This window comes from Marmota monax, unplaced genomic scaffold (assembly GCF_021218885.2).
Source record: "Marmota monax isolate L192 unplaced genomic scaffold, Marmota_monax_Labrador192_F-V1.1 WCK01_AAM20220418_F8-fsc00280, whole genome shotgun sequence".
NCBI classification, from domain to species: Eukaryota; Metazoa; Chordata; class Mammalia; order Rodentia; family Sciuridae; genus Marmota; species Marmota monax.
This window is the reverse complement of record NW_026692080.1, coordinates 814,386-838,972: the sequence shown is the minus strand read 5'-3', so window position 1 is coordinate 838,972 and position 24,587 is coordinate 814,386. Positions and strand designations below refer to the sequence as shown.

Here is a 24,587-nt window from a genome sequence, read left to right as displayed (position 1 = left end):
TCTCTCTCTCTCTCTCTCTCTCTCTCTCTCTCTCTCTCTCTCTCCTCTCTCTCTTTTTCTTTCCCCTTTGGTGGTGCTTGGGATCGAACCCAGGGCCTTATCCAAGCAAGGCAAGCACTGTATCAACTGAGGTATATCCCCAGCCCAAGGAGCTGGGTCTCTTATGCAGAGGTTCTGAAATTTGGCCCCAGGATTATCAGCATAATCTAGTGTTAAATCAAACTTTGAAGACCAAGAAGTTTCTGAAATAAGGGTTTATTAAGCTGTTTCAGATGCTAGCCAAAAATAAATGTATTGGTCCTGGGGTTAATCCCTTAAGCTACCAGCAGCATAGCCAGATAGCAACTCTATTAGATCTAAGGAACCTGGGTATTTTATAATGAAAATATGGAAGAAGAAAATATAAATTGTTTACATTGAACCTATATTGGGTAAAGATAAGAGGGGAAGGATAGGCAAAGGGCCGAGATAAGAGGATGGTCAATAAAGAGAATTTTTTGCTGCTTCTTGGTTGGTTGGTACTAAAATCAGAATGTGATGACACCTTGATGGATAGTCTTTAACATATAGGAAAGGAATGACAAGCAGTTTTTCTTTTCTTTGTTGTTTTGGCTTGAAACTGTCAGTAAAAATGACCTTCTATTATTTCTTTCTTTTCTCCATACTCTGATCTGTAACATAATTTAGGGCATCTTCAGCTCTAATCACTGGAAATCTGTTAAAACTGTAAATTTTTAGGGTCCACCTGGACCAAATGAATAAGAAAACTGGGGATCATGTCCCCAATTTATTTTTCAACAGGCTGTCCTGATGATTTTGATGCACCTAAACTTTGTGGAAAACTTGACTAGAAGAATCAATGACTGGGCTGGAGATGTGGCTCAAGTGGTAGCGTGCTCGCCTATCATGTGTGAGGCACTGGGTTTGATTCTCAGCACCACATAAACATAAAATAAATATATTTAAAAAATAAAAAGGATCTATTATTTCCCTTTCATCTACCTTAAAAAAGAAAAAAAAGAATCAGTGACTTCTGCTTCCATACTTTACAGAAACGGCTTTTAGTACTACCTGGAGAAATCACATGAGCAACAAAGAGCTGGCACATGTTGAGATCTGTGCATCCAAATCCTATTTTTTTTTTTTCTACCAGGGATTGAACCCAGGTGAACTTATCTACTGAGAAACATCCTCAGCCCTTTTTATTTTGAGGCAAGTTCTCACTAAATTGCTTAGGGCTCCACTAAATTGCTGAGGCTGGCTTTGATGCTCATACCTTAGCCTCCCAGCTGTTGGGATTACAGGCTTGCAGGAGCTGGCCAAATCTTTATCTCTTTAAAAGAGACCAACTCCCTCAGAAGTCATCCTCCTACCTCTTCTGCTTCCTGCTCTCATATCTCTCTTTCCTTCCTTATTCTAAACTTTCTCTGGGATCCTAGTTAATTTCAGTTCTCATTACTAAGGGAGCTAGGCCTAGTGGTTCCCAAAACCTCCTGGTCATCAAATTCAACTGGAAAAGATTTAAATAACCCCAAATTTCCAGTTCCTCTGCCGGAAATTCCAAAAGCACTCAGTTTCTTCAGTGTGAAATTTGCCTGGAAAGCTTATGTTTTTATTAATAGACCCCCCCCCCACCCACCCCCTGTATTTTCCTTTGGAGACTTCTGCATTGTTGTCTGGAAAGCACTTATAAGGAAGTTGTAAGGGAGAAAAACTTTTTTCACAAATTGCTAGGTTCATAACTGAGGCCTCCTAACAAAAGGCAGATTAACCACAGAGAACGTCATATGCATTTATTTAATTAATTAAATAATTTATTTATTTTTACAAGACACCGGAACCTTCAGAAATGAATATCAAAGGAAATTGGAAAACCTGTATTTTTATTTCTAGATTTGGACATAGAACATATGATTGAATGGTAATAAACTGAGGGGAACTTAGTAAAGCCTGTTCAGATTCTTCTTGGCCTCTTGTGTCTTCATCCCTTTTCTCCTTGTATAGAAAAGACCTCGTCAAAAATGAGGGTCTTGTGACCTACTTTCACCGGATGATCCTCTAAGTTTTATGGCCCACTTCAGGGGAGAAGGCACCAAAGAATGTCAGAGAGACCTTGTGGTTTTTGGTGTTTTCTCAAATGCTAAATTGCCATATTTTGTAGTTGTGTATTCCAAATCCAGTCAAAGGACGTCGGCGTCCTCTGGGTGCGAGGACAGCCTGTGTGGTCCACGCATTTTTATATCCATTTTCTGTCTGTTCACTCCTTGGCAAGCTGGTGCAGGGCAGCCATCCCGGCGGGGTCTCAACCCGGACTGACTGGCATGGACCGGCAGAGCTGGGAAACGACCAAAGGAGAGATAGGAACTTCCTTCACAGGCATGAGAAAGAATCGAAAGAAAACTTAGAATAAGGATTTAAAATTTGCTCCCCAAACTCATTTATTGGTAGAAAATTGTGCCAAGGATGGCAGACCGCGAAAGTGCCTGGTGTTTGCGCCGAGGAGTGGAGGTACCTAAGGACTCGATGGTTTTCAGTAGCACGGAGGTTTACACATTTAATTCCTTGAGCAGATGTAGTCCATTTTTTAAAACGCCTTTCCTTGGTGAACCTTCTGTTTCGTGGAGGATTCCTCCCGGAAGGGGTCACCATAAACGCTGGTGAGACCTTGAAGTTCCTTTCTTCTTGTGCGCGTCTCGGGGATTCTCACTGCCCAGCTTCAAAGTTTCCGAGACGCATCCTGCTTGGACTGAGCACGGCAACCTTAGGGAGCCTTAACTGCTGACCGATGCAAACGGACCTTAAATATCCTCCTGTCTTCTCTACACCTGGACCTAAATCCCCATGGCAACGCTAAATCTCTTCTTTTTATTTTCCAACATTATAACCACGATTGTAGGGCAGCCTTTTAAATCTGAGATCACCATCCCAGCCCTTTCCCTAGGGGTGGCCAGGCAGGACGTCCCTTATCCTTCCTGCAGTGGCTGCCGATCCGGCAGTGGGAAATCCCTGAACTAAAACGGGGATTTTCAGCATAACATTCAGTTTTCCTTCTTGCAATTTTTTTTTGGTAGCCACGAGACAGTATTGGAATGAAAAGGGCTCGAATTTTGAAACTGACAAAATGGAATCTCTCACCACTGTCGAAAACAATAGTAACAGGCCATAGAAGTGTTTTGCGAACAAACAGAGCGTGAGGGGGTGTAGCTCAGTGGTAGAGCGCGCGCTTAGCATGCACGAGGCCCCGGGTTCAATCCCCGGCACCTCCATTTTCTTCACAATTTCGGTATCGCTTCGTTTTAGGACACTTTAGTTCTTCTAATTCACGAGGAGAACAAAACAAATCGACTCTTTTGCTTTTAATATCGACTCCTTTCTGTTCTAAGGCCTTGGCACCACCTGGGTGGCTGCGTCAACAGGTGAGAAACAAGAAGAAACCAGTGGTAGAATACCCATTCGCTCGGAATTCCAGAACCTGAAAAACAAGCAAAATTCCAAATTAATAACTCCAGTAATACAGATTACATTTCTCATTATTAGCGAAGAGTGAAAAACACAGGAAAATCTCTTTAGATCCCTGCATTTTCTGAATTGTTCCTTTTGTCCTTTGCAAGAAATTCTGCAATTAAAATTAATATTTCCTTTTTGACCCAAGAATTATTTTATAGCACGTTTTTAACATTTCACTTGTGGGAAGGATTTTGTTTTTAAACTTTGTTTTTAAGTTCTAGTTTTATCCCATGATGATCAGAGAATACTGTTTGCATTATTTCTAGTTTTTATTTTAGTGAGATTCATAAGTACTACAAAGGAATGGTGGTAGGAGTGGTGGTAGTGGGGTCCTTACTGAGCCCAAACATAATGCCCTCTCTTCCCTAGACAATTTCCGAGGGATCCGAAAAATTACAATTTTTTTTTCTGTTGTATGTGACCCTCGAAGACTGGTTTAGAGGATTTATTCATGCATACTTGGCATTCTTTTAATTTTTGATTGGAGAATAATAGGAGTGGAGAAACCCATTATTTACCAAATCACCTATATATTTCTCTCCATAGAAGCGACTTCCCAAAGTTTGCTGAGGGGCTGTGGTTTTGTGGACTGAACAAGAGAGGCCCAGAGCCTCAAAGAACTAGGTAAGTGAACCAGACCAAAAGAGAGGAGGGCTTTAATTCATGTCGTGAGCGTAGCCCCCTCCCTGACATCGCCCTCGCAGAGATCTCGGGGCCAGGGAGAGGGTTCAGTCCCAAAGTGGGCGCCACCACAGCTGGCAGGTCCCCTTCTGCCTTCTCTTCCCAGTCCTAGCCTCCAAAGATCTCGGCACCCGGTTCTGGAGCCCGCACCGAGGCCGATAGAGCCTTGGCAGCGACCGACAGGAACCGCTCTGCATTTATCCTGTCTCCCCTCCTCATCAGGATCTGGTCTATATTTTTGTGTCCCACGCTCTGTGACTTTCTACAGCCCTTTACAGCAGCGGGGAAAGAGCCGGGAGAGTGAAGTCACGAGAAAAAAAAAAAAAAGTTTCACTCTGGGCTCGGAGTGGCGGCAGAAAAGTGACAGGAGTGGAAAGGTCCCACTACCGAGAAAAGAGGCTTTTGGTCTAGAATGCAGTTTACAGGTCTCTCAGTGAGGCGGAACACAAAAATTAGATGTAGATTTCGGAAACAGCGAAATTAGGTAGAGTGAACTCCAGTTTACTCCTGTTTTCTTAAAACGTTATCAAAAGGCAGTGTTTTGTCTTGAATATATTCCAGAAAGGTGGCAGGTTAGAAGGGGGTGTAGCTCAGTGGTAGAGCGCGTGCTTAGCATGCACGAGGCCCCGGGTTCAATCCCCGGCACCTCCAGAGTTTTTCCCGGGTACCTTTTTCTTCACTGCTTTTCTGACCCTTGCTCAAACAAAGTAAACCAGTTTCACAATGGTTGGCCATTAATATTAACCCGCCGCATTTCTGTTCAGGCTTGTTACTACCTAGGTTGGCTGCATAAGCAAAATGAGAATGACTTGGCAGATCGCGATTCCGAAACTGCCTTGTCGAAAGTGACAAACCCGTTCACGTTTGGTTCCAATTGGTATTGTTTCAAAAGCAAGAAAGAAAAGATAAGAATGGAAAGATTCAACAAAAGAAAACCACGAGCTCTCCATTTCCCTTCATTTCTTTTGTGTGTGTGTGTTCATTTTTTATTTGTTCTTTTTAGTTATACATAACAGTAAATGTATTTTGACATATCATACATACTTGGCATTTTCCTTAATTTCTTTGGTTTTCTGAGCCGTGGTTGTCCCGATCAGACTGAGAACTAAGCAAGGAAAAACGTGGAACCGTTTAAACTGGGAAATTGAGTCATTTTCATCAATGAAAGTAGAGGCGTCGTCACGCTTCTGCCGAAAAATAGCTTTACTGGGAAGAACATTAGGCTTGAGATCTCAAAGTTCACAGATCGGTTTCCAGTTTTGTTCGACCTTCACTCTTACCAAGAGGTACAGACTTCCTAGACTGACAGAAATAATTTTACCTAAGACCGCTGCGCCCTCTATTGGAAAGAAATGATCCTTGGATCTTAAGAATGGTGGCACCTGAGAGGTTGCTGGAAATGCAGAATCTTATCTCCACCTCAGAACTATTGAACTAGAATCAGCATTTGAACAGGATCCTCAACTGAATCATCACACATTAAAATTTAAGAAACACTCGTTTGAATGCCAAGACGTGGGTTAAAAGGGAGTATACAATAAATATAGTAGTTGTATTTAATTTTTTTCTGAGTTCCTAATGTAGAAAAAAAATTGTAAAAATATTTCTATTGCTGAACCATTTTTTTAAATCTTTGTTTTATTTGTTTATTTTTATGTGGTGCTGAGGATTGAACCCAAGGCCTCACATGTGCTAGGTGAACACTTTACTGCTGAGCCACAACTCCAGCCTGTTTTCCCCTCTGTGATAACATGATATTCATTAATAATTTTTAAGTCACTGTGTATGATTGAAAATGAAAAAATCCATTTTCTTTTTAATGAAAAATTCAAAGTTTTGGGCTTGGGCTGTAGTGTATGAGGCACTGGGTTCGAGCTTCTGCACCACATGAAAATAAATAAATAAAATAAAGGTATTCTGTCCATTTACAACTTCAAAACATTTTTTTTTATTTCAAATTTTCGAAGTAAAGATTGTGCTAACTTATAATGTGACCTGGAAAGTCTATATTTTTGTCTCTACAATATTTAAAATAAGATCTTTTATTCATTTCAGATATCAGAACTGCTTCTTCCCCACCACTTAGCACCAAATCTTCAGGAACTTTTGTTATTAACACTGCTTTTTGTGTTTTAAACAGTGATTGATTTTGAAGATTCAAAATCTTCTGCAACTATAATGATGATGTAAACTAAAGGATACAGCTAGAGTTAGGAAATCCCTAGTTCCCAGTATGGATAATATCAGATCACTTCCTTTCCAGTCAAGTTATTAGGGCATTTTTTTTTTAAAGAAAATAAATTCTCAAACACTTTCTTCCTCAGATTAAGATGTCTTGGCTTTGAGATTCAATGTTCCAAAGAAAGATACACAGCTAATACTGAGGAACCAGACTCTCCTTGATGGGAGAAATTTCTGTTCTGTTGATATATTTACTTTCTTCTTTCTTATCTTGAAAATACAGTTGAACAACGTCTGTTTGCCACTTATACCCACTGTGTCAGGAGAAAATTACTGACTGGCTCCCACCAAGGATATTTGTCATTTTGCCAAAGGAATGTAGTCAAAGCATGAGAAAGAATACCATGAATGATTAACATTGTTTTTCTATATTATTGTACGGTTCAGGCATAAATGGAAATATATTTTATCCTTCCAACTGTAGATTTATCTAAGGAAGCTCTTCACTGAAATTTAAGGGAGAATAGGATAAGGATGCAAAAATCTAAGAACTTGGTCTGAGAAAGCCAAAGGAAATATAAGATGATAAAAATAATTCAAAATTTATATGCCAATATAAACAAATAACTTGACAAACTGAGATGCTTATGTAAAAATAAGCAGTGCTTAACTATGACCCATGTTAATAGTGACTCCTTTTAATGTACATTGTAGACAAATTCTGAAATTTTCTGTATTTCATTTTGAGATCCTATCCTTCAACAAGCTCATTTTTCTACATCCCCAGCCATCTCCCCATCCCCATCCCCACCCCCACCTCGCCTCCCCCCCCCCCTTTTTTTTTAGACAGAGCCTTTCTGAATTGCAGAGGCTGGCCTAGAATTTGCCATCTTCCTACCTTCGTCTCCCAGATTGCTAGGATTACAGTCTGTGTCACCGATGGGATTACAGATATGGGCCACCAGCCTAGCAACAAAAACTCATCTTTTATTGAGCTTTCTCTAGGAAAAATTAAAGATTAAGAAAATCTGAGAAGAAAGATTGCATGGCTGTATGTGAGACCCTTTGTGAATGTGTGATACGTGGCTTTTGGACACAATTATTGGCTGAGTGGTAATGTGGAAGCATATGTTATCCATTAGGTCATTACATAAAGTAGTGCTTAAGGGCTGGGGGATGTGGCTCAGTGCTTAAGTGCCCCTGAGTTCAATCCCTGGAACCAAAAAAAAAAAAAAATGCTCTTGGGGTATGAGGTATGGCGCAGTGATGGAGTACAGGCCCCAGGTTCAACTCCTGACATCCCCAATGCCCTCCTCAGGGAAACACATACTCAATGTCCTACTTCTTTTAATATATATATATATATATTTAGTTGTAGGTGAACACAATACCTTTATTTTATTTTTATGTCATGCTGAGGATTGAACCCAGTGCCTCATGTGTGCTAGGAGAGCAATCTACCACAGAGCCACAGCCCTATCCTACTTCTTTTTATTGCCTGCTCAAAAAAGAAGTAAACAAGTGACCCAAGACATTCATTTTAATGCTGAAATTTAACATTTAGATTTCACGATCCACAAAACCATTCAAAGTGACTGGCAGAGAGAAGCGGCTTACATACTCTACTAGTTTCCAATGGCTGGTATAACAGATAACCACAAATTTGGTGATTGAAAACAACAGAATTTTTTTTTCACATTTTCTGGAAACCATAAGTCTGAAAAGAATATTATTAGGTGTTAGCTGGCCTGTGGTCACTATGAAGGCTCCAGGGAAAACTTGGTCCTTGCTTTTTTATAGTTTCCAGTTTGAACTTTGTCAATGTTTCTTGACTTGTGGCTGCATCATTCCAGTCTCTGCCACCGTGGTCACACTGTGAAGTCTCCTGCCTATTTCTTATGAAACCACTATGGTTACATTGGACGTATCAGGATAATAAGGGTGATCTCCCCTTCTCAAGGTCTTTAACATAATCACATCTGCAAAGATACTTTTTTCAATTAAGGTAGTAACATTTGCAGGTTCCAGGGATGGAGGCCTGACATTCTTAGGAGTCTGCTACACAGAAGATTCCCTATATTCAAAAACAACAAAATGTGCCCACCACAATAACAAACTTGTCATGTTTACTTCTATTTTCTACCATTATTGAATAAAGGAAAAATATTTTTAAAAAAGAGGATTGAACCCAGTGCCTCATGTGTGCTAGGAGAGGAAAAAGGCAGACCCAAGAAAAAATTGCTAGTTTTCTGAGAATTTCTTAGGATGAAGAACTGTAAGTCCTCCTACAGTTTTCTCAACTCCTCTCTTCATTGCCAAAAGTTTGGTCCAATAACAAATCAGAGGGTATACGAATACTATGTTAGTGAGTGGTTCATGCCTCCACAAAATGATGTTTGTCAAGGAGCTAGAGCACTGCCAAACATGAACAATGAAAGAGAGAGAAAAAAAGAATGAATGAAAAAGAAAGAAAGAAAAGGAATCTGCTCTAAGTGAATTAGCTTACATGAGCCAAATGCTTTTTTGTCCTATCCAATTTCATTTTATTACTAATCTCAATTTTCTTTCTTTCAAAATCTCCAAAAAAAAATCATGCCTGATGGTGCTGGGGGGAGTGTGATTCAATGGCAGAGCTCAATATCCCCCATATCCTGAATTTGACCCCCAGTACCAAATAATAATAAAATAAAACCATGTCCTGGAAATGTCAGTTAACATCAAACATGTTACTATGATTTTTATGGGCCAGGCTATATATCAGGGCAACGACCAAACAGACTCCATTTTACCTTGAGACTCCATATCATGTAAGAATTGAGAAAACTCCACCTCTGCCATCCTGATCCTGCTTAGCACACCCTGCTTAGAAATGCAAATGTTTCTATTCTTCTTATACAATATAAAATTATTCTCTTTTTGTTCTCCATTTTTCTTGGACAAATGTATTCTGTCAGAGAATATCTGTCTAGACATTAGTAACCATTCTTTAACTTGTACTCAACTAGGGTCATTCTGACCCACTTACCCTTCTGCTTATGATTTTAGATCTCATGATGTTTATGGTTTTGAATCATAGCAACAGTCACTTATGATTAATGTGGTTTTGGACTATAACAGTGTACTCTAACCCTTGGAAGGGGTCAAAGGGTGTAGACTTGCAGCTTGCCCCTTGGTCTGCCAGTGGTGAATAAAGATGTTTCCGTCTCCTGCTTTAAGATCGATTCTGTGGTTTATTGCAATATCACTATAACATGATGAAGTGGAAGAAAAAATATTTTTCAATTTATGTGTCAGAATGGAAATTGTTTGATGCAAATAAGAAGACCAGGAAGGAGGAGAGGAGAAAGGGAAGAAGGAGGAGGAGGAGAAAAACAGTTCACACAAAAGTCTATAACATTTTCACTATTGTGAAAGAATGGCCATTTCATTTGCTGTCTCCTGTTCATCCAATCACTTCTACTTTGTATTTTCCTGACAATGATCAACATTTGTGGTAGGATCATGGCCTAATTAAAGAACTTCCAGGATGTTATAGTTTCAAACCCATTTCTCTCTCTCTCTCTCTCTCTCTCTCTCTCTCTCTCTCTCTCTCTGTTTTTGCATGAACAATAAAGAGGGAAGGGAGTTCTGTCAATTTATAGTTTCAAACCCATTCAGTACACACACACACACACACACACACACACTTTCCCAATCCTAAAATTCATACAAAGTAACAGATTACTACATTCCTAAAATCACACACACACACACACACACACACACACAAACTTGCTACATAGAGTTTGCTGCTCTTTTTGTCTTAACAATTGGAACAAATTTTCTTAGATTGATTTGTTTTTTTTTCTCTTCAGTGTGGTTTTGTTTTTCTTTTGAAATGCAGTTAGATCTGCTTGTACTTGTATTCAATTTGAGGGTATTTTCATACACACTTGAGTCAGTTTTTTTTTTTAAGGTATGTAAAACATTAACATGTTTCCAAGAGTGAAATGAATACAGAAAGTTATAATCAGAAAAACTGCAAGGGAGTGTTTTATGCCAAGTCGCCCTCAAGTGATAGAACGAAGCAACTCCAGGCAATTTAATATGATGGGGAGCAGACCTTGGGGCAGGTTGTTCATGGGCTGACCACAGATTAGGAACAGTATCTTTTTTCTACCGTTTAGGTACTTTCTCCTGTGTAGTAGTGTCTAAAAGATACTGCAGGTTATATAGAATTTAGAAACAGCAGAATTGAAAACAAAGTTGTAAAGCCTCAGACAAAGGTGGTCCTCAGATATAGTAACGAACAACTGGGTGTGCTGGGGGTATAGCTCAGTGGTAGAGCGTGTGCTTAGCATGCACGAGGTCCTGGGTTCGATCCCCAGTAACTCCACTTTTGACTATCCTAGTCACATTTATGGTGTCACACTAACAATCAACTACAAACTTATGACAAAAGAGGAATAGAGCAGCTGGTGGGGAAATGGTACTTCTATTTTCCCAAGGGAATCTGCAGTCTTCATAAAACTTTTATGAAAAACAAAGTTTTTCATAAAACAAAGTTTTTCATAAAAACAAATAATGAATTCTTCATCTCTCAGTCACAATGGGCTCCTTATCAACCACACTCTACTTATCTACTTATCTCCTGGCATGTTTCAGATTCTAATATCACATTGCTAAGCAAAATTCCTTACGAGGATCATCTACAACCATCTTAATACTATCTTGTTTTTTTAAAAATCTACTTTTATTTTCAGCACTATTTTATGCTGTTGAAGGGAGTAAAACAAGTCACTTGATCATCCACATCCATCAGAAAAGTAGTCTTTTACCATCTGCAGAAGCCAAGCAATCTTCTTCCAGAAGTCTTCCAGAATTTCTCCTCTCTTTTTCTCATTCTCCAAGAGCTTTAACTATCTGCTGTCTACCAAGTGGGTTCAAAGCCAACTGCAAAGTCAAAAGTCACTGGACTTGAGAGGAGCTGAACTACATTGCCTCTGTGCCTTCACTAAGGCCAAGGAGAGAACCCTGCACATGTTGTTAACACCGATTATACAGTGACCCTGCCTTTCCCTGGGAGGCAGGGTCACCTCCTCTCTAGGAGGTTCTTCATGGTCATTTGTTTAAAAAAAGTTTTTTTTTTTTTTTTTTTTAGCTGTAGTTGAACACAATACCTTTATTTCACTTATTTTGTGTGGTGCTGAGGATCAAATCCAGTGCCTTGCATGTGCTAGGCAAGCACTCTGCTGCTGAGCCACAATTCCAACTTCTCTTCAGTGTCATTTTGAACCATAAGCAGGATTCAAGGAGTAAAGGAGCTGGTTGCAAATGCCATAAAGAATTCTTCAGGGGAAAGCTGAGTTTAATAGGCTTATTTTCTAAACATTAGATCTAAGTGGAGCAAACCAATGAGAACTTACTTTCTCATTTTTTCAAGAGAAACCTAATAAAATTAGACATTTCCACAGTCTCCAACATGTGTAGTCTGAAAGCTGCCAGAAGATACATCACTTCTACTCAACACAGGCATGCAGGAAATTGAGAAATCCCAGCAGCTAGCTGAGAAGCTACCAATATCAGCAGTTCCTGGGTGGCAAACAAAAAACCAACCTCCTGTGTGTGGCCAAAGAGCTCAGCCTGTCTAGCGACAGAAAGAGCATGACAACTGGGCAAAATGAGCCAGATGATCTTCTGGGACAAGCCCATCTCCCTAGGGACAAAAATGAATCTACCTTCTTCACATCTGGAAGAAGCAAAGGAGAGATGTGGTTCTTAGACTCACTCCACCACTCACCCACCCAAATCCTAATGATCTTCTGGAGGCTTTTCCTGGACTGTTTCCCCCCACCCTCCCTCACTCTCTTTAATTGTTCCTCCTTTTCTTCCCTGCTCCTTCCATTTCCAGGCCAGCTGGCACTCCTATCGCTCCTCCATCTTTTCCCCAGTTTACTCAGAATGAAGTTTTCATAGTAGTTCAGTGCACACCTAGAACATTTACACTTAAAGTTCCATATTAAGAACTATAGATGTACAGTGTAGTTAGCAATTTATGAGTGTTCCTGTTGCTCCACATACTTAGCAACACATTATCAGTTCTTTTAGGTTAAGCAATTCTGGTGAAGAGTGCTTTTTTTTTTCATTATCCTTTTAATTTGCATTTCCCTGATAAAATATGATGTTGAGCACTTTCTATATAGCTGTTTTGGGCATGTTCTTGCATGATATGTATGTTAATTTGCTATTTCTTATTGAGTTTTTAGTCTTTTTCTTAGTGCTTTGTAGGACTTATAAACATAATTCCAGAAAAGAATCCTTCAAATATACATTTTTAAATATCTTCTTCCAGACTGGGGTTCCTCTTTTCTTTTTAAGGAGGAGGAGGAGGCTTCAAAAACTTTTAAGTAGAGGAAAGAGAAAAGATGGGGAGAGATTGAAGACATAGGAGCAAGTTCTGTTGAGGTCAGAGGCGTAGGATACTTTTCAAATTTGATTATTCTCCCATTCAGTTTCTGAAAAGTGAGGACAATGATGACTATGTAGAAAAGGCTGTTGTAAAGATCAAAGGAGAGAGGGTTGGCAGATGTGAGAAGCAAAGATGGCAGTGTGAGGAGCACCTTGGCTATGTGGCTGTTTGGTCTCTGGGTCTGGGGTGGGCAGGCCCTGGGGAAGCTGATTTCGTCTGTTGGATAATGCCAGAATCTTTATCACACAAGACGAACACTTTCCTGACATTTAGGTGCTTTTATATTTATCTCAAAATAAAATTCTGAATTCAGGACACGGCAAGTATTTCTATGTTGTCTTGTAGAGTGGGTAGTCCTGCTTCTTTTATCAAGCCAATTCCCCTACTGAAATATGGATACCTTTCTTCACATTATCTTCATGGTTTGGAATGAAAAAGACTGCTTTTCTTTGGTTCCACTTTTCAGATTGAACACAGAAAGAAGCCCTTAGAATTCAGTTATCCTGCTGACTTCTTCATGAAGGAAACAGCAACTGATATGGGTCTTCTGCTGCAATTTGTTTAATTATCAAGAAACTATTTTGAAAGCTGAATGCTGATGTTTAATTTGAAACAGGTGCTTTTATGGGGGGTTACCTCTAAGCTATTTGCATTGCCTCTACTAGGCCTTGAAGCCAAGGAGATTTTGGTCTGGCATTGCAAATCATTTTGTGGCTTATTATGCAAAGCACATGACCTCAGTCTTCCCTCAGTTATGGAGGGTGCTCTGTAGATCGAGAGTTGGGTGTTACCCTTTGGGCATGGACAGCCCACTCCATGTTTTCTTTGGTGATGAATATTCTATGGAAAAGCCTTTGTGTATCCCCCATATAAAAATAAACAAATGTGGGTTCACTCTCTCCCTCCAGTGTGGAAGTAGGACTCTTAAGGCTGGCCTCAAACTTGTGATTCTCCTGCCTCAGACTACCAAATCACTGGAATTACAGGCCTGCAGCATTGCCCCCTGGCAAATCAGAGTTTTAATAGGGACTATCATCTTGTTTTTTTCATTTACTAGTAATCTTTAAAACCTCATTAATATTGTTTTAACACTTAAAAAAATCACTTTCACAATTCCTGTACAACACAGTTCTCCACTTTTATACCTGCTAAGAAACACATCACCCAAAATTTAAACACACATAATTTCCATTATTCTGAGTCAAAAATCCCATCAGGTACAGCTGTGCAATGGACATCAGGCCAAAAAGGGAATGGAAGGACGGGCTGAAATTCAGCTTGACCTTCTTTGGTGAAGCCATCATTTAGAGTTGTAATGTCTCAGAGCATAAAGTTCTTGGTATCCCATAAATATTTATTAAACACAAGGGACAAATATTTACTAAACACAAGGGACAAAAGGAGAAACAGATATGATCCAGAAGCTTATCGTTCTCAGAGGTCATTGAAAGTTGCCTTAAACTTTGGCATTTAGAAAAATTCCCCTTACACTAATACTCTTAAAATGAAAAAGCATGACATTTACAAGGTCCCCGGGTTTCCAGAAATGTCTTTACATTCCAGTAAAGGCTATATAAAAATTTAAGAGAAACCTCAGTAATATCCCGGGGGTTATAAATTTGGTAACTGGCCAGATCCCAAGCAACAGTTGTCATTGAAGTGCTGGCCCCAGATGTTTCGCTCATAGGCTCTCTATGGTTTGTTTTTGATACACTTTCCCCAGAGCTAAATCTTACTCAAGAATTACATCAAGAGCTGAGGTCTAGGCTGGTGGTGTTCAACAAACCCGGAGTGTCATTGATCTTTGTTGGCATCACCATGAACGGAACTGAAACCATTTTGTGTGTGTGTGTGTGTGTGTGTGTGTGGTTTCTGGGGGATAGGTTGTTCTTTTCTTTGATTCACATTGCACAAAAAAATCCAAGCAAGAGTCCTACTACTCATAATTGAAGTCAACTGTCTTAGGAAGTGCACCCACAACAGCTGTTGTGTATGAGGTGAATACTCCATGGGTCGAGCCACCAGAAGTTTGTGAGGTCGATAATCCTCGTGTCTGGTGGAAGAGGTTTGTATACATAACAGAAACAATAACCAAGATTATTGGAGGAAGGAGAATGAGAAGGAGGAGAGAAACGTAGGGCAGAGTGGATTCCTGCCTCCTACAGGTTGTGAGGGGTATTGCGCCCGCTCGCCTCCTGGTAGAGAGATCCCTGGGAGTCAGTGGATCAGAACAGCAGCTGGAGGTTTCGGCAGGAAGTTTCTAGTTTGTTGAGCACTCTGTCCGCTTGCTGGGTTTCTGCTGAGTGACAGAATGCGCCACTCCTTTGCCAGGAAACTATTTTTCTCCCCGCCGCCCTAGCGCAAGTCAGCCCTTCGCCATTTTCCTTGGGACTCAGCAGATGAGACAGCCAAGTAGGCTGACCCTGACTGGGCAGGAGCACAGCCCAGCAGGAGGAAGTCCCACGCTAGCTGACTAGGGTGCGCGCGCAGCTTTAGTTTTCCGGCGCTAACTGGGAGCTGCAGCCTGCTGGAGAGCCCCGGCGGAGAGAGGGCGTTGGCTTCCCGGCCAGACGCTGGAGTGTCAGCTACATGACCCCTCGGTCTCCAGTCCCCAGCAGCCCGCGCCGCAGCAACGCTTTTCTTTCCTCCCAGCTCGTTCGATATTAACGGTCAAGAGAAGCCTGAGAGCAGTTGCAGGGCGCACGGTCCCGCGGGCGCCCGGAACCCCGGCCACCGTCGGCATCCGGGGCCTGTTTTTCTAAGTCATGATTCCACCACTTCCCCGCCTTCAGTCCGGTATTTGTTTTTTGGTCTCGCTCTCGTAATTCAAACTTTCTCTCTATCTCTGAAGCTATTACTTAACTCATGCCTTATGAATTTATTTTTAGTACTATTGGCAGAGTCTCCTAAATTAGATAACTTAATCTGGTGCCTAGGTTAGAAAAGACCCTTACCCATGAAATGCTGAACGCATCACTTTCGGGTTGTCTTCTGACGGCGGTTTTCTTTCGTCAAATCCAGCCCCTAATATTTGGTTGAGCACACAACAATTATGAAACGTTCTAGGAAAAAGTGAAATTTCAATAGCCTTGTGTCTCTGGAAGAAATCAAAAGAATCCGGAACTTGATTTCTTGCCAAGAACTAAATAAATTTCAAACCATAAATGAAACTACTTGTAGTTATCTAACACTGGTTTCTAATCTTTTGCCTTCCGTCTCAAGTCCTATACTCTAAATAATCTGTACACCCCTCTGGTTCCTAAGTGTCTTCTGCCCAAAGCACACTGCGTGAATTTCCTTGAGACTAACTGCTACCAGCATGACCCTCAGGAACTGGGGGAAACAACAAAAACAAAAACCCTCAGAAAAATAAACTTATTTCTAGTTAGATACTAAAAGGCAAGGAAGCAGGGAAGGGGGTGTAGCTCAGTGGTAGAGCGCATGCTTTGCATGTATGAGGTCCCGGGTTCGATCCCCGGCACCTCCAGTACTAAGCTTTATGCTCTGCCCAACTCGTTCTAATTTATTTCTCAAATAATAAACCGTTAGCTCACCTAACTTTTGTCTGTTCCAAGCACTGCACGTAGTAATAACAAAACTTAATGGATTGCCTTGAATTCTCTCCGATCTTTATGCTGTGAAACTCGACGTCACCTAAGGCGATTGGGAAGACAGAAGACCCAAAAGGAAAAGGGCAGGACAAAACGCAATTCCATCAGGGTCCCTATAACGCCAAAGTGTATACATTCACAGCCAATTAATTAAAAAAAATATGTATATATATGTATCTTTATCTGTAGATGGACACAATACCTTCATTTTGTTTATTTAGTTTTATGTAGTGCTAGGGATCAAACCCAGAGCCTCACACATGCTAGGCAAGCGCTCTACCACTGAGCTGCAATCCCAGCCTCCAACAGGCAGTTAATTTTGACATACATTTTGTACTATTATTAAAGACATCAAAAGACAAAGGAGAAGGGCTGGGTGAGGAGAGACTATCTAGGAAGTTTTCCATTAGTTTTTGTTTTCTGAATCAAAGAACAGAGCAAAAGCAGAAAGCACAATGCCATTGATTTTTCCACCAACCTCTTTCAATCAACCTTCGTAGAGAGCTCAGAAAAGTTTTGTCCAACAATGAAACGTGGATTGCTGTGGAACTTGATTCTTTTTAAATGAGTGACCTCGGGAAGCTTGGCAGTAGAAGGAAGATGGTCAGGGTATTAGAGGGCTTCCAACAATAAAGTAGAAGAAATAAATACATATCAACACATTCCAATTGACATAAGATTCATTTTTCTATATTTTCTCAGTCACTCCTTTTTCCTCATTGTTCTAAATCTTAAAACATTGTCTGGAAATGTCTGTTAATATCAAAAGGAAGTCCGTATATAAAGAAGCAGGGGAAGAGGTCATCTATCACAGTGGAAAACAGATGCAGAGTAAAAGGTGAGTAGGTCACACTCATCACAGGTGTCCTGGGCACTTTTATTTATTTATTTAATTTTTAAATTTAAATGGACACAGTACCTTTATTTTATTTATTTATTTATTTTTATGTGGTACTGAGGATCAAACCCAGTGCCTCACATGTGCTAGGCAAGTCTTCTGCTCTTTTGTTGGTAAAAACAATCCAATTACACCTGCTTTAATAACCAGGGAATTCCTAGAGATTTCTCATCCATTGATGGTATCTTTTAAGGATTTCCAATACTTTATCTTTTCAAAATTGCTATTATCTGTGTACATATTTCCTGTTGAATTGAAGAATCTTTGGGAGGGAATGGAAGCCAGTATTTGTCCCAGTCTACCAGTCCAGTACTCTTTGTCATGGATGTTCTTACTTCTTGATTCCCTTTTCCACTGAAAAGACAACATAACGATATTTAGGAGGGACACTGGTGAAACCTGCTTGGTATGGATTGGTTGTGTACCCTGGGGGCAATTCAGAATATTTTTCTTTTTGGAGGGAGGTAATGCAAACATTCTGTGTGTCGTTGTTGCTGTTGTTTTTCTAGTATGCATTTGTTCTGTCCAGGCACTTTAGGATCCTCAGCACCACATACAAAAACAAAGGTGTTGTGTCTGCCAAAAACTAAAAAGTAAATATTAAAAAGTTCTCTCCCTCTTAAAAAAAAAATTAAGGACTCAAACCACCAGAGGAAAGAGAAACCTGTATTTGCTTCATATCAGGGATGGGCATGGGTTTTTCATCTCTTTCAGATCCTCAATATTTTAGGTGACTTTGGAGGTCACCCAAAAGAGGTCTTCATTTTCCTGTGGGCACCAGGAGACTCATTCTAGCAAAAATACCTGTGGCCTTGTCAAGCTATTTGAAGCTTCTACTACAAAATACACACTTGGAAGATTCCAAGCCCTATGACAGAGTTGAATCACTCTCTCCATCCTCATGATTGAGACTCCAACCCCAGCTACCTCTCTAATTGGTCCATTCTAATTGGTCTCAAGATCATATTGTTAAAATCTACACTGTGTGTGAAGTGTAATGGCAACATCTTCCCAGTATTGTCAGACTTTTGCCATGGAAAGAAATGTCTTTATCGTTAACAGACTATTCCTTTCCCTCCTTGGGAAAAAAATCTCACATCTTACCCATTGCTTTACTTCCAATTAACTCATGTAAGGGCCTTCTTGGCTTTTCTTGCTTTTCATGCTTCCAAGAGTTGGATGTGGACAATATAGAAATCTACTGCAAAAGTGCAGGTGAGATTCTCTACAAAGAAATTCGGAGTCTTACTTAAGTGAAGGAAAGGTTAAGATTAGATTCAGAGGTCTGACTCAGCCTTGTAGGTTGAAACCCTTACACTCATCTACTTAGAAACAAAGCACTTCTGAAAACCATTTTAAGTTTAATTTAGTGTTTTATTGACCAACTTATTGCGCACGCGCGCATGTGTGTGTCTTGTATTCCAAGCTTAACAGGCTAAAAAACTTTATCCTATCAAAGATGCAGGCGCAAGCGTGCATAGCTTCTACATTCAACACTTTCTCTTTTACAACCAGGCGGGGATCAGAAAAAAAGTGGCTTTCCTTTGGTAGCCATCAATACCACCTGCAAGTACTGAAAACAAGAACTCAACCATACGCGTGCTCCCAAGGCCTTAGCGACTAAAACAATGTCGAGCCTCCCTTAAAGCCTTAATGGCCTTGGAAACAAAGGCGGATATTCTTGAGAGAAAGCGATTTTAGTTTACTTCTTTTACCGGAAAAGACCTCTCTTGCTGATCACGGACAGAGGAAGTGCTGCGGAGGTGGGCGCCCAGGATGTTCCCAGCCTTCTTGCCTATCCAAATCTTGCGCAAGACTGATTTTTCTCTCCCACTTCTTTATCCCTCTTTTACGCGGTGGCCGCAATCACGCGCACTACCTTGTTTCAGATTCCCTCTCAGTACAACAAGTCGCATCACAACCAACTACCCTCCTATGATTGAAATTCCTAAGTAAGTCAGCTCGCTCACGTGCCAGTCTCTAAGATTTTGTCAAATCTGATTGATATGCAGAATCAATGTGAGAGTGAAGCAAAGACGGGGGGTTGAGGAACGGGGCGGTTAAACAGTACCGATTCTTGGCTCGCTCCAGCAGAGATGATTTAAGATTTTCTCTCAAGGTAGTACCTGAGAATTGGCTGAACTTGGGAAGCCCTTTTCGCACAGAGAAAACGGGGTCTAAGGAAATAACTTGGCAAACAAGTTCGTTTAGCAGGTGGTCCCTATCTTTCATTTCTTGGAGTCTCAGAACTAGAGCCACAGGGTTGTTAAGATGAAATGAGTGCCGGGTTTGGCTACCACAGGTGCTGGCCCAAGTATTGATGATGGTCTTGACTGGCAGCCATTCACATCATGGGTCTTAATTTTGTTCCAAATACTGTGAAGACTTCCTTTTTTAATCGCTTCACTCAGAGGTAAACACTCCGTTTACCAAAGAGAGAAAGTAGCATTTTTCTTTCTCTTCCTTTTTATTTATTTTTTTTCTGTCTTTTCCTCTTATTTTCTTAGATGATCGGTAAGTGAATGTTTGTAGTCAAGTATGAGCTGAAGAGATGGAAGCATCTCAGGTTTGGTACACATTTGCTTCAAGGATGTGCTGCTGGGCTGGGGATGTGGCTCAAGCGGTAGCACGCTCGCCTGGCATGCGTGCGGCCCGGGTTCGATCCTCAGCACCACATACATACAAAGATGTTGTGTCCACTGAAAACTAAAAAAATAAAATAAATATTAAAAAAAAATGTGCTGCTCTATCCTATATTTTCTCACGCAATGAACTTGAATTCTGAGCTACTAGAAGCAATTGGAGCAGCTAGCAACTTTGTCTCGAACTCAGAATCTAGTTGCTCCTAGTATTTTCTTTTAATGAAGTCACAAGCAAACCTGATAAAAACTCAGTTTTTTATATATAAATATATATTTAGTTGCTTTGTTTATTAATATGCAGTGCTGAGAATTGAACCCAGTGCCTCATGTGTTTGAGGCAAGCACTCTACCACTGAGCCACAACCCCAGCCTAAAAAACTCAGTTTCCTAAATTTTTGCCACCTGCACCTCAGAGAATTAAACTCCAGGATATATAAAGAACTCAAAAAATGTAACACACATACACACACACACAAACCCAATCAATAAATGGGCAAAGAAACTGAACAGACACTTTACAGAAGAAGAAATATGATCAGACAACAAACATATTAAAAAATGTTTAATATCTCTAGTAATTAGACAAATGCAAATTAGACAAATGCAAATTAAAACTACACTGAGATTCCATCTCACTCCAGTCAGAATGCAATTATCAAGAATACAAGGAACAATAAATGTTGGCAAGGATGTGAGGAAAAAGGCTCACTTGTACATGGCTGGTGGGAGTGCAAATTGGTGCAACCACTCTGGAAAGGAGTATGAAGATTCCTGGTTGCTCCTAGATCTTCTTCTATAGTAGTTGCTCTTGATAAGATCACAAGTAACCACAAGAATGGGAATGAGATCCTAATTAGAATAAGTTATACTCCATGTTTATATGTCAAAATACACTCTACTGTCATGTATATCTAAAAAGAACAACAATAAAAAAAAAAACCTCAGTCTCCTGAAATAAGGGTTCCTCTCCTATTATGCAAACTCCTGAATGCAAAAGTACATATATAGATAATTCATGTTGCCCTGCAGAAATTGGGACAAGAGGAACCAACACAAATATTTAAGTTGTTTCCTTTTTTTCTTTCTTCTCTCTTCCTTTCTTCCTTCCATCCCTCTCTCCCGATCCCTCTCTTCTCCTCCTCTTCCTCTTTCTCCTCCTCCTCTTCTTCTTCTTCCCTCCCTCACCCCTCTTCTTCTTCTCCTGTAACATACTGTCTGTTTCTGGTTCACTAGTCATATATTTTTTCTGTCAAAAGTAAGGCAGGCAAACTTGCTGACTTTCTAGTAGGGTAAAATTTCAGAACCTTCTCACTTTCTGACTTAATGGAAAATAGAGAAATTCCTAAAACATAAATAAACTATCTTCTCCAAATGCAACTAAAACATAAATAAACTATCTTCTCCAAATAAGGCCAACAATGTTTAAGTAAAATGGTATGTTGCAAAGATAGATATACACATAAATACATTTGGGAAACTGCAAAGAATAACATAAAAACTAATTACTGGCAAACCTAGAGAAAAAACATGACCCAAACATTCTGGTTCTGACAAATCCAAGACAGTATCTAATCACATACCATCTTTTTAAGATTCTAGAAATGTTAAACATCCAACTGATATGTTGCAGATTATTTTGAATTGAGTATAATAGGACACGAATGTGTTCTGTATACTGAGTATAATCTTTAAATCACTAGAAGATTCTCTATTAAAGAAACTATCCTATGCCTTCAGCACAACAGGATGGTTCAACATTAGTATAGTTAGATAGTATACCAATTGTGACAAATATTTAATAAATAATTCTGTGGTATAAGGCAGGCAAAAAAAAGAAAAAGAAGAAAGAAGGAAAGAAAGAAAGAAAGAAAGAAGTTCTAAACCAACACTTTAATACAAATGTTCATGAATCTAAGAAACATCCAGTTTCTCTCAGATGCAGCACCAAGAAATGTTCACTCAGCAACTCTGGAAACTTTCCTAGTTGTACTTTTATATGATCAAACATCTAAGTACACTTTTCCTTCCTCAGCAGCATTTTGCCACATACATATACATTCTACTCATACAATAGAACTTGATCTTTGTGTATGACAATTCTCTAATTTCCACTTCTGTAAGCTCATCTCTTTACTCTTTCCTATTATTCTATTTGACCATTTGTATAAGTCAACTGAGAGAAATTCTGTCAGAATAGTCTGTTTCCATAAGTTAAATAATGGGCTCAGTGGTACTTTCCATAAATGAATGTGAGAGTAAAGCAAAGTAGAAAGGATAAATAACCACTAGAAATGTGAATAGAATTTCTCTTTGTCTTCATCAGAGTTTCAAGAAGCATAACACTAGCCAGTGTAAACTTCAGGGCTCGAGAACACTCTAGCCATGAACTCAATTCTTTATTTTCCATAAATGTCATTAAAGAGATCCTAATTTCCAAATTTGACTTCAGTTCCTCACTCAGTCCATTCCCTCCTAACATGAGCCTAATGATTACTCACTATTTTAAGTCTCCTGGCCATCACACTCTACTGACTTCTGTGTGTATATCTTTTGTTAGAGTGTGTAAACAAGTCAGGATGGCGCCTAGCATTTTGCCAGAGGGAGTGGTTAATGTTAAGGTCTGTAAACAAGTCTGGATGGCGCCTGGCAAAATGCCAGAGGGAGTGGTTTGTGAAGTAACAAAAGCGAGCAATTAAGTGTGGAGATTCCTTATTGGTTAACTGCTGTATCTAGTTTATGTTAATTAGATAAGCTGTGTGAAATGTATAAATACCTCTGTTGTCCTACAATAAAGGGCTCCCTCTCCTGCTGTATCAACCTACACAAGTTATTCGTCACCCCCCGGTTATTTTGCTGCAGCCGGATTGCGGCAATCTTTGTCAGACATCTGTAAGATGTTCCATAAACATCTTAAATTCAACATATCTAGAACTAGACTCATCTTCTCTGCCCTCAATTTCCCTTTCTTCCAAAAGATTGAGCTATATCTCCTTTTAGATTCTTCTTTAGGCTAAATAACTTCATTATACTTCATGTTTCTCCAAATTTTATTCTTTCTTCCTGACCTGCCCTGAGCTGCATGGCTGGTGAGGGACGATGGAGAATTGAGAAAAGACAAACAAATACAGAGAGGAAAAGCTGAGAGCAGGTGGAACATTCTCCTCTGATGGAGGAACAATGACTCAGAGCTAACTTAGCACATTTTTTTATATAGGTTTTATCATCAAAAGGTTATTTGTGGGAAAGTTTCTACAAAGCAGACAGACTTGGAGTTCACAGTGAAACTTGTGAGACATCATGGTTATTTTGTTATGCCCAGAATTCTCTACCCCTGGCAGATGGTGAGCTCAAGGTCCAGCCTGATATAGCTCCCTGCTTGCACAGAGCCACCTCAGGCCAGGAATTACCATTACAACTGGGCAATCTTGATCTGAATCTTTGCACAGGAAGTTCCCAGTGCAAACGCAGCCATGAGGCAGTCAGAAATCATGATCCAAGACATAGCTCTCTACCCTAACTGTGTGTTTATTTACTTTCTGGCTCATTTTTAAAATTCTCTCATTCTTTCAATCCTTCAGACTGTTGTGTATTTCATTTCTGAAGCATTTATCCTCTGTAGTATTGACCAAACTTTCTAAACTGCCACTGGGCTTAGAGTAGAATAAAATGATAAATACATTGCTTAACAATTTATCACAAAATACTAAATAAATTATTCCATTTCTATGCTGATGCCAGTTTTCATCAACAAATCCTGCCAGGTCCTGTTCAGTTAGCAAAAAAAAAGTGTGTTAATCATGGAAAAGTTGATTTTAATATCCTTGCATTTTAGGTAAGATATATCTGGTGAAAACCAGAAAAGTCCCAAATGGAGACTTGATTCTTACCACTCTTAAGGGAAGGTTGAAGCTTTAACAATTTATCTGCTTAGAACTGCAATGTAAATTGCATGCAGTTATTATTTGATACTTATTTCTAATACTTTCCTCTTGTTATAAGCTGCTACACATAAGAAACGATAGACTCTCCATTTATATATTTGTCTCCTTTCATTACTGTTATGGAACCCAGGACCTCACACATGTTAGGCAAATGCTCTATCACTGAGCCACACCCCACAGCCCTTAGATTCACCTTTTTACATCTAACACTACTAACAAAATGTGCAGAAATCGGAGCTTCAGAAAATTAGAGGTATCCCAGAGATGAATGAGAAGATGTAGCTTTGTAGTGACCAAGCCTTTAAATTCTCATACTCTGCTTATTGTGACAAAACTTTAGTCAGGTCCCTGGAGTTCCTCCCTTCTACTCTTCTGCCTTCAGGCTCTTCAAATCTGCTTTTCTGAAAGCCTGAGCAAACACTAAAAGCAAAATTTTTGCCTAGCACTCTCTCCCTATAACAGGAAAGTCTTATCTGATTTTGAGATAATCTAGGTTTCTAAGATTGGAGTATTCACCCTTTTGCAATAATCTTTCTTTTGAATATGGTCTGTTCTTATTTGGATTTTTTATTTGAAGCCCTTGTTTTAACTCTCTGTATTTTTAGTTTTTACTTTTTTTCTGATTCAAACCTACTTCTCCAGGAGTTCTGACTCAGCTTCTCCTTTCTTCTCCTTCTC

General features: G+C 39.8%; 4 non-coding genes across 4 annotated transcripts; all 4 read left to right on the top strand.

Annotated features, from left to right (window-relative positions):
- Positions 1 to 3,194: 3,194 nt before the first annotated feature.
- Positions 3,195 to 3,266, top strand: Trnaa-agc (transfer RNA alanine (anticodon AGC)). The gene has a single exon. It is a non-coding gene; the product is annotated as a tRNA-Ala (tRNA).
- Positions 3,267 to 4,767: 1,501 nt separating this feature from the next.
- Trnaa-agc (transfer RNA alanine (anticodon AGC)) lies at positions 4,768 to 4,839 on the top strand. Its single transcript has one exon. It is a non-coding gene; the product is annotated as a tRNA-Ala (tRNA).
- Positions 4,840 to 10,672: 5,833 nt separating this feature from the next.
- Trnaa-agc (transfer RNA alanine (anticodon AGC)) lies at positions 10,673 to 10,744 on the top strand. The gene has a single exon. It is a non-coding gene; the product is annotated as a tRNA-Ala (tRNA).
- A 5,488-nt stretch (positions 10,745 to 16,232) lies between these two features.
- Positions 16,233 to 16,304, top strand: Trnaa-ugc (transfer RNA alanine (anticodon UGC)). Its single transcript has one exon. It is a non-coding gene; the product is annotated as a tRNA-Ala (tRNA).
- Positions 16,305 to 24,587: the final 8,283 nt, after the last annotated feature.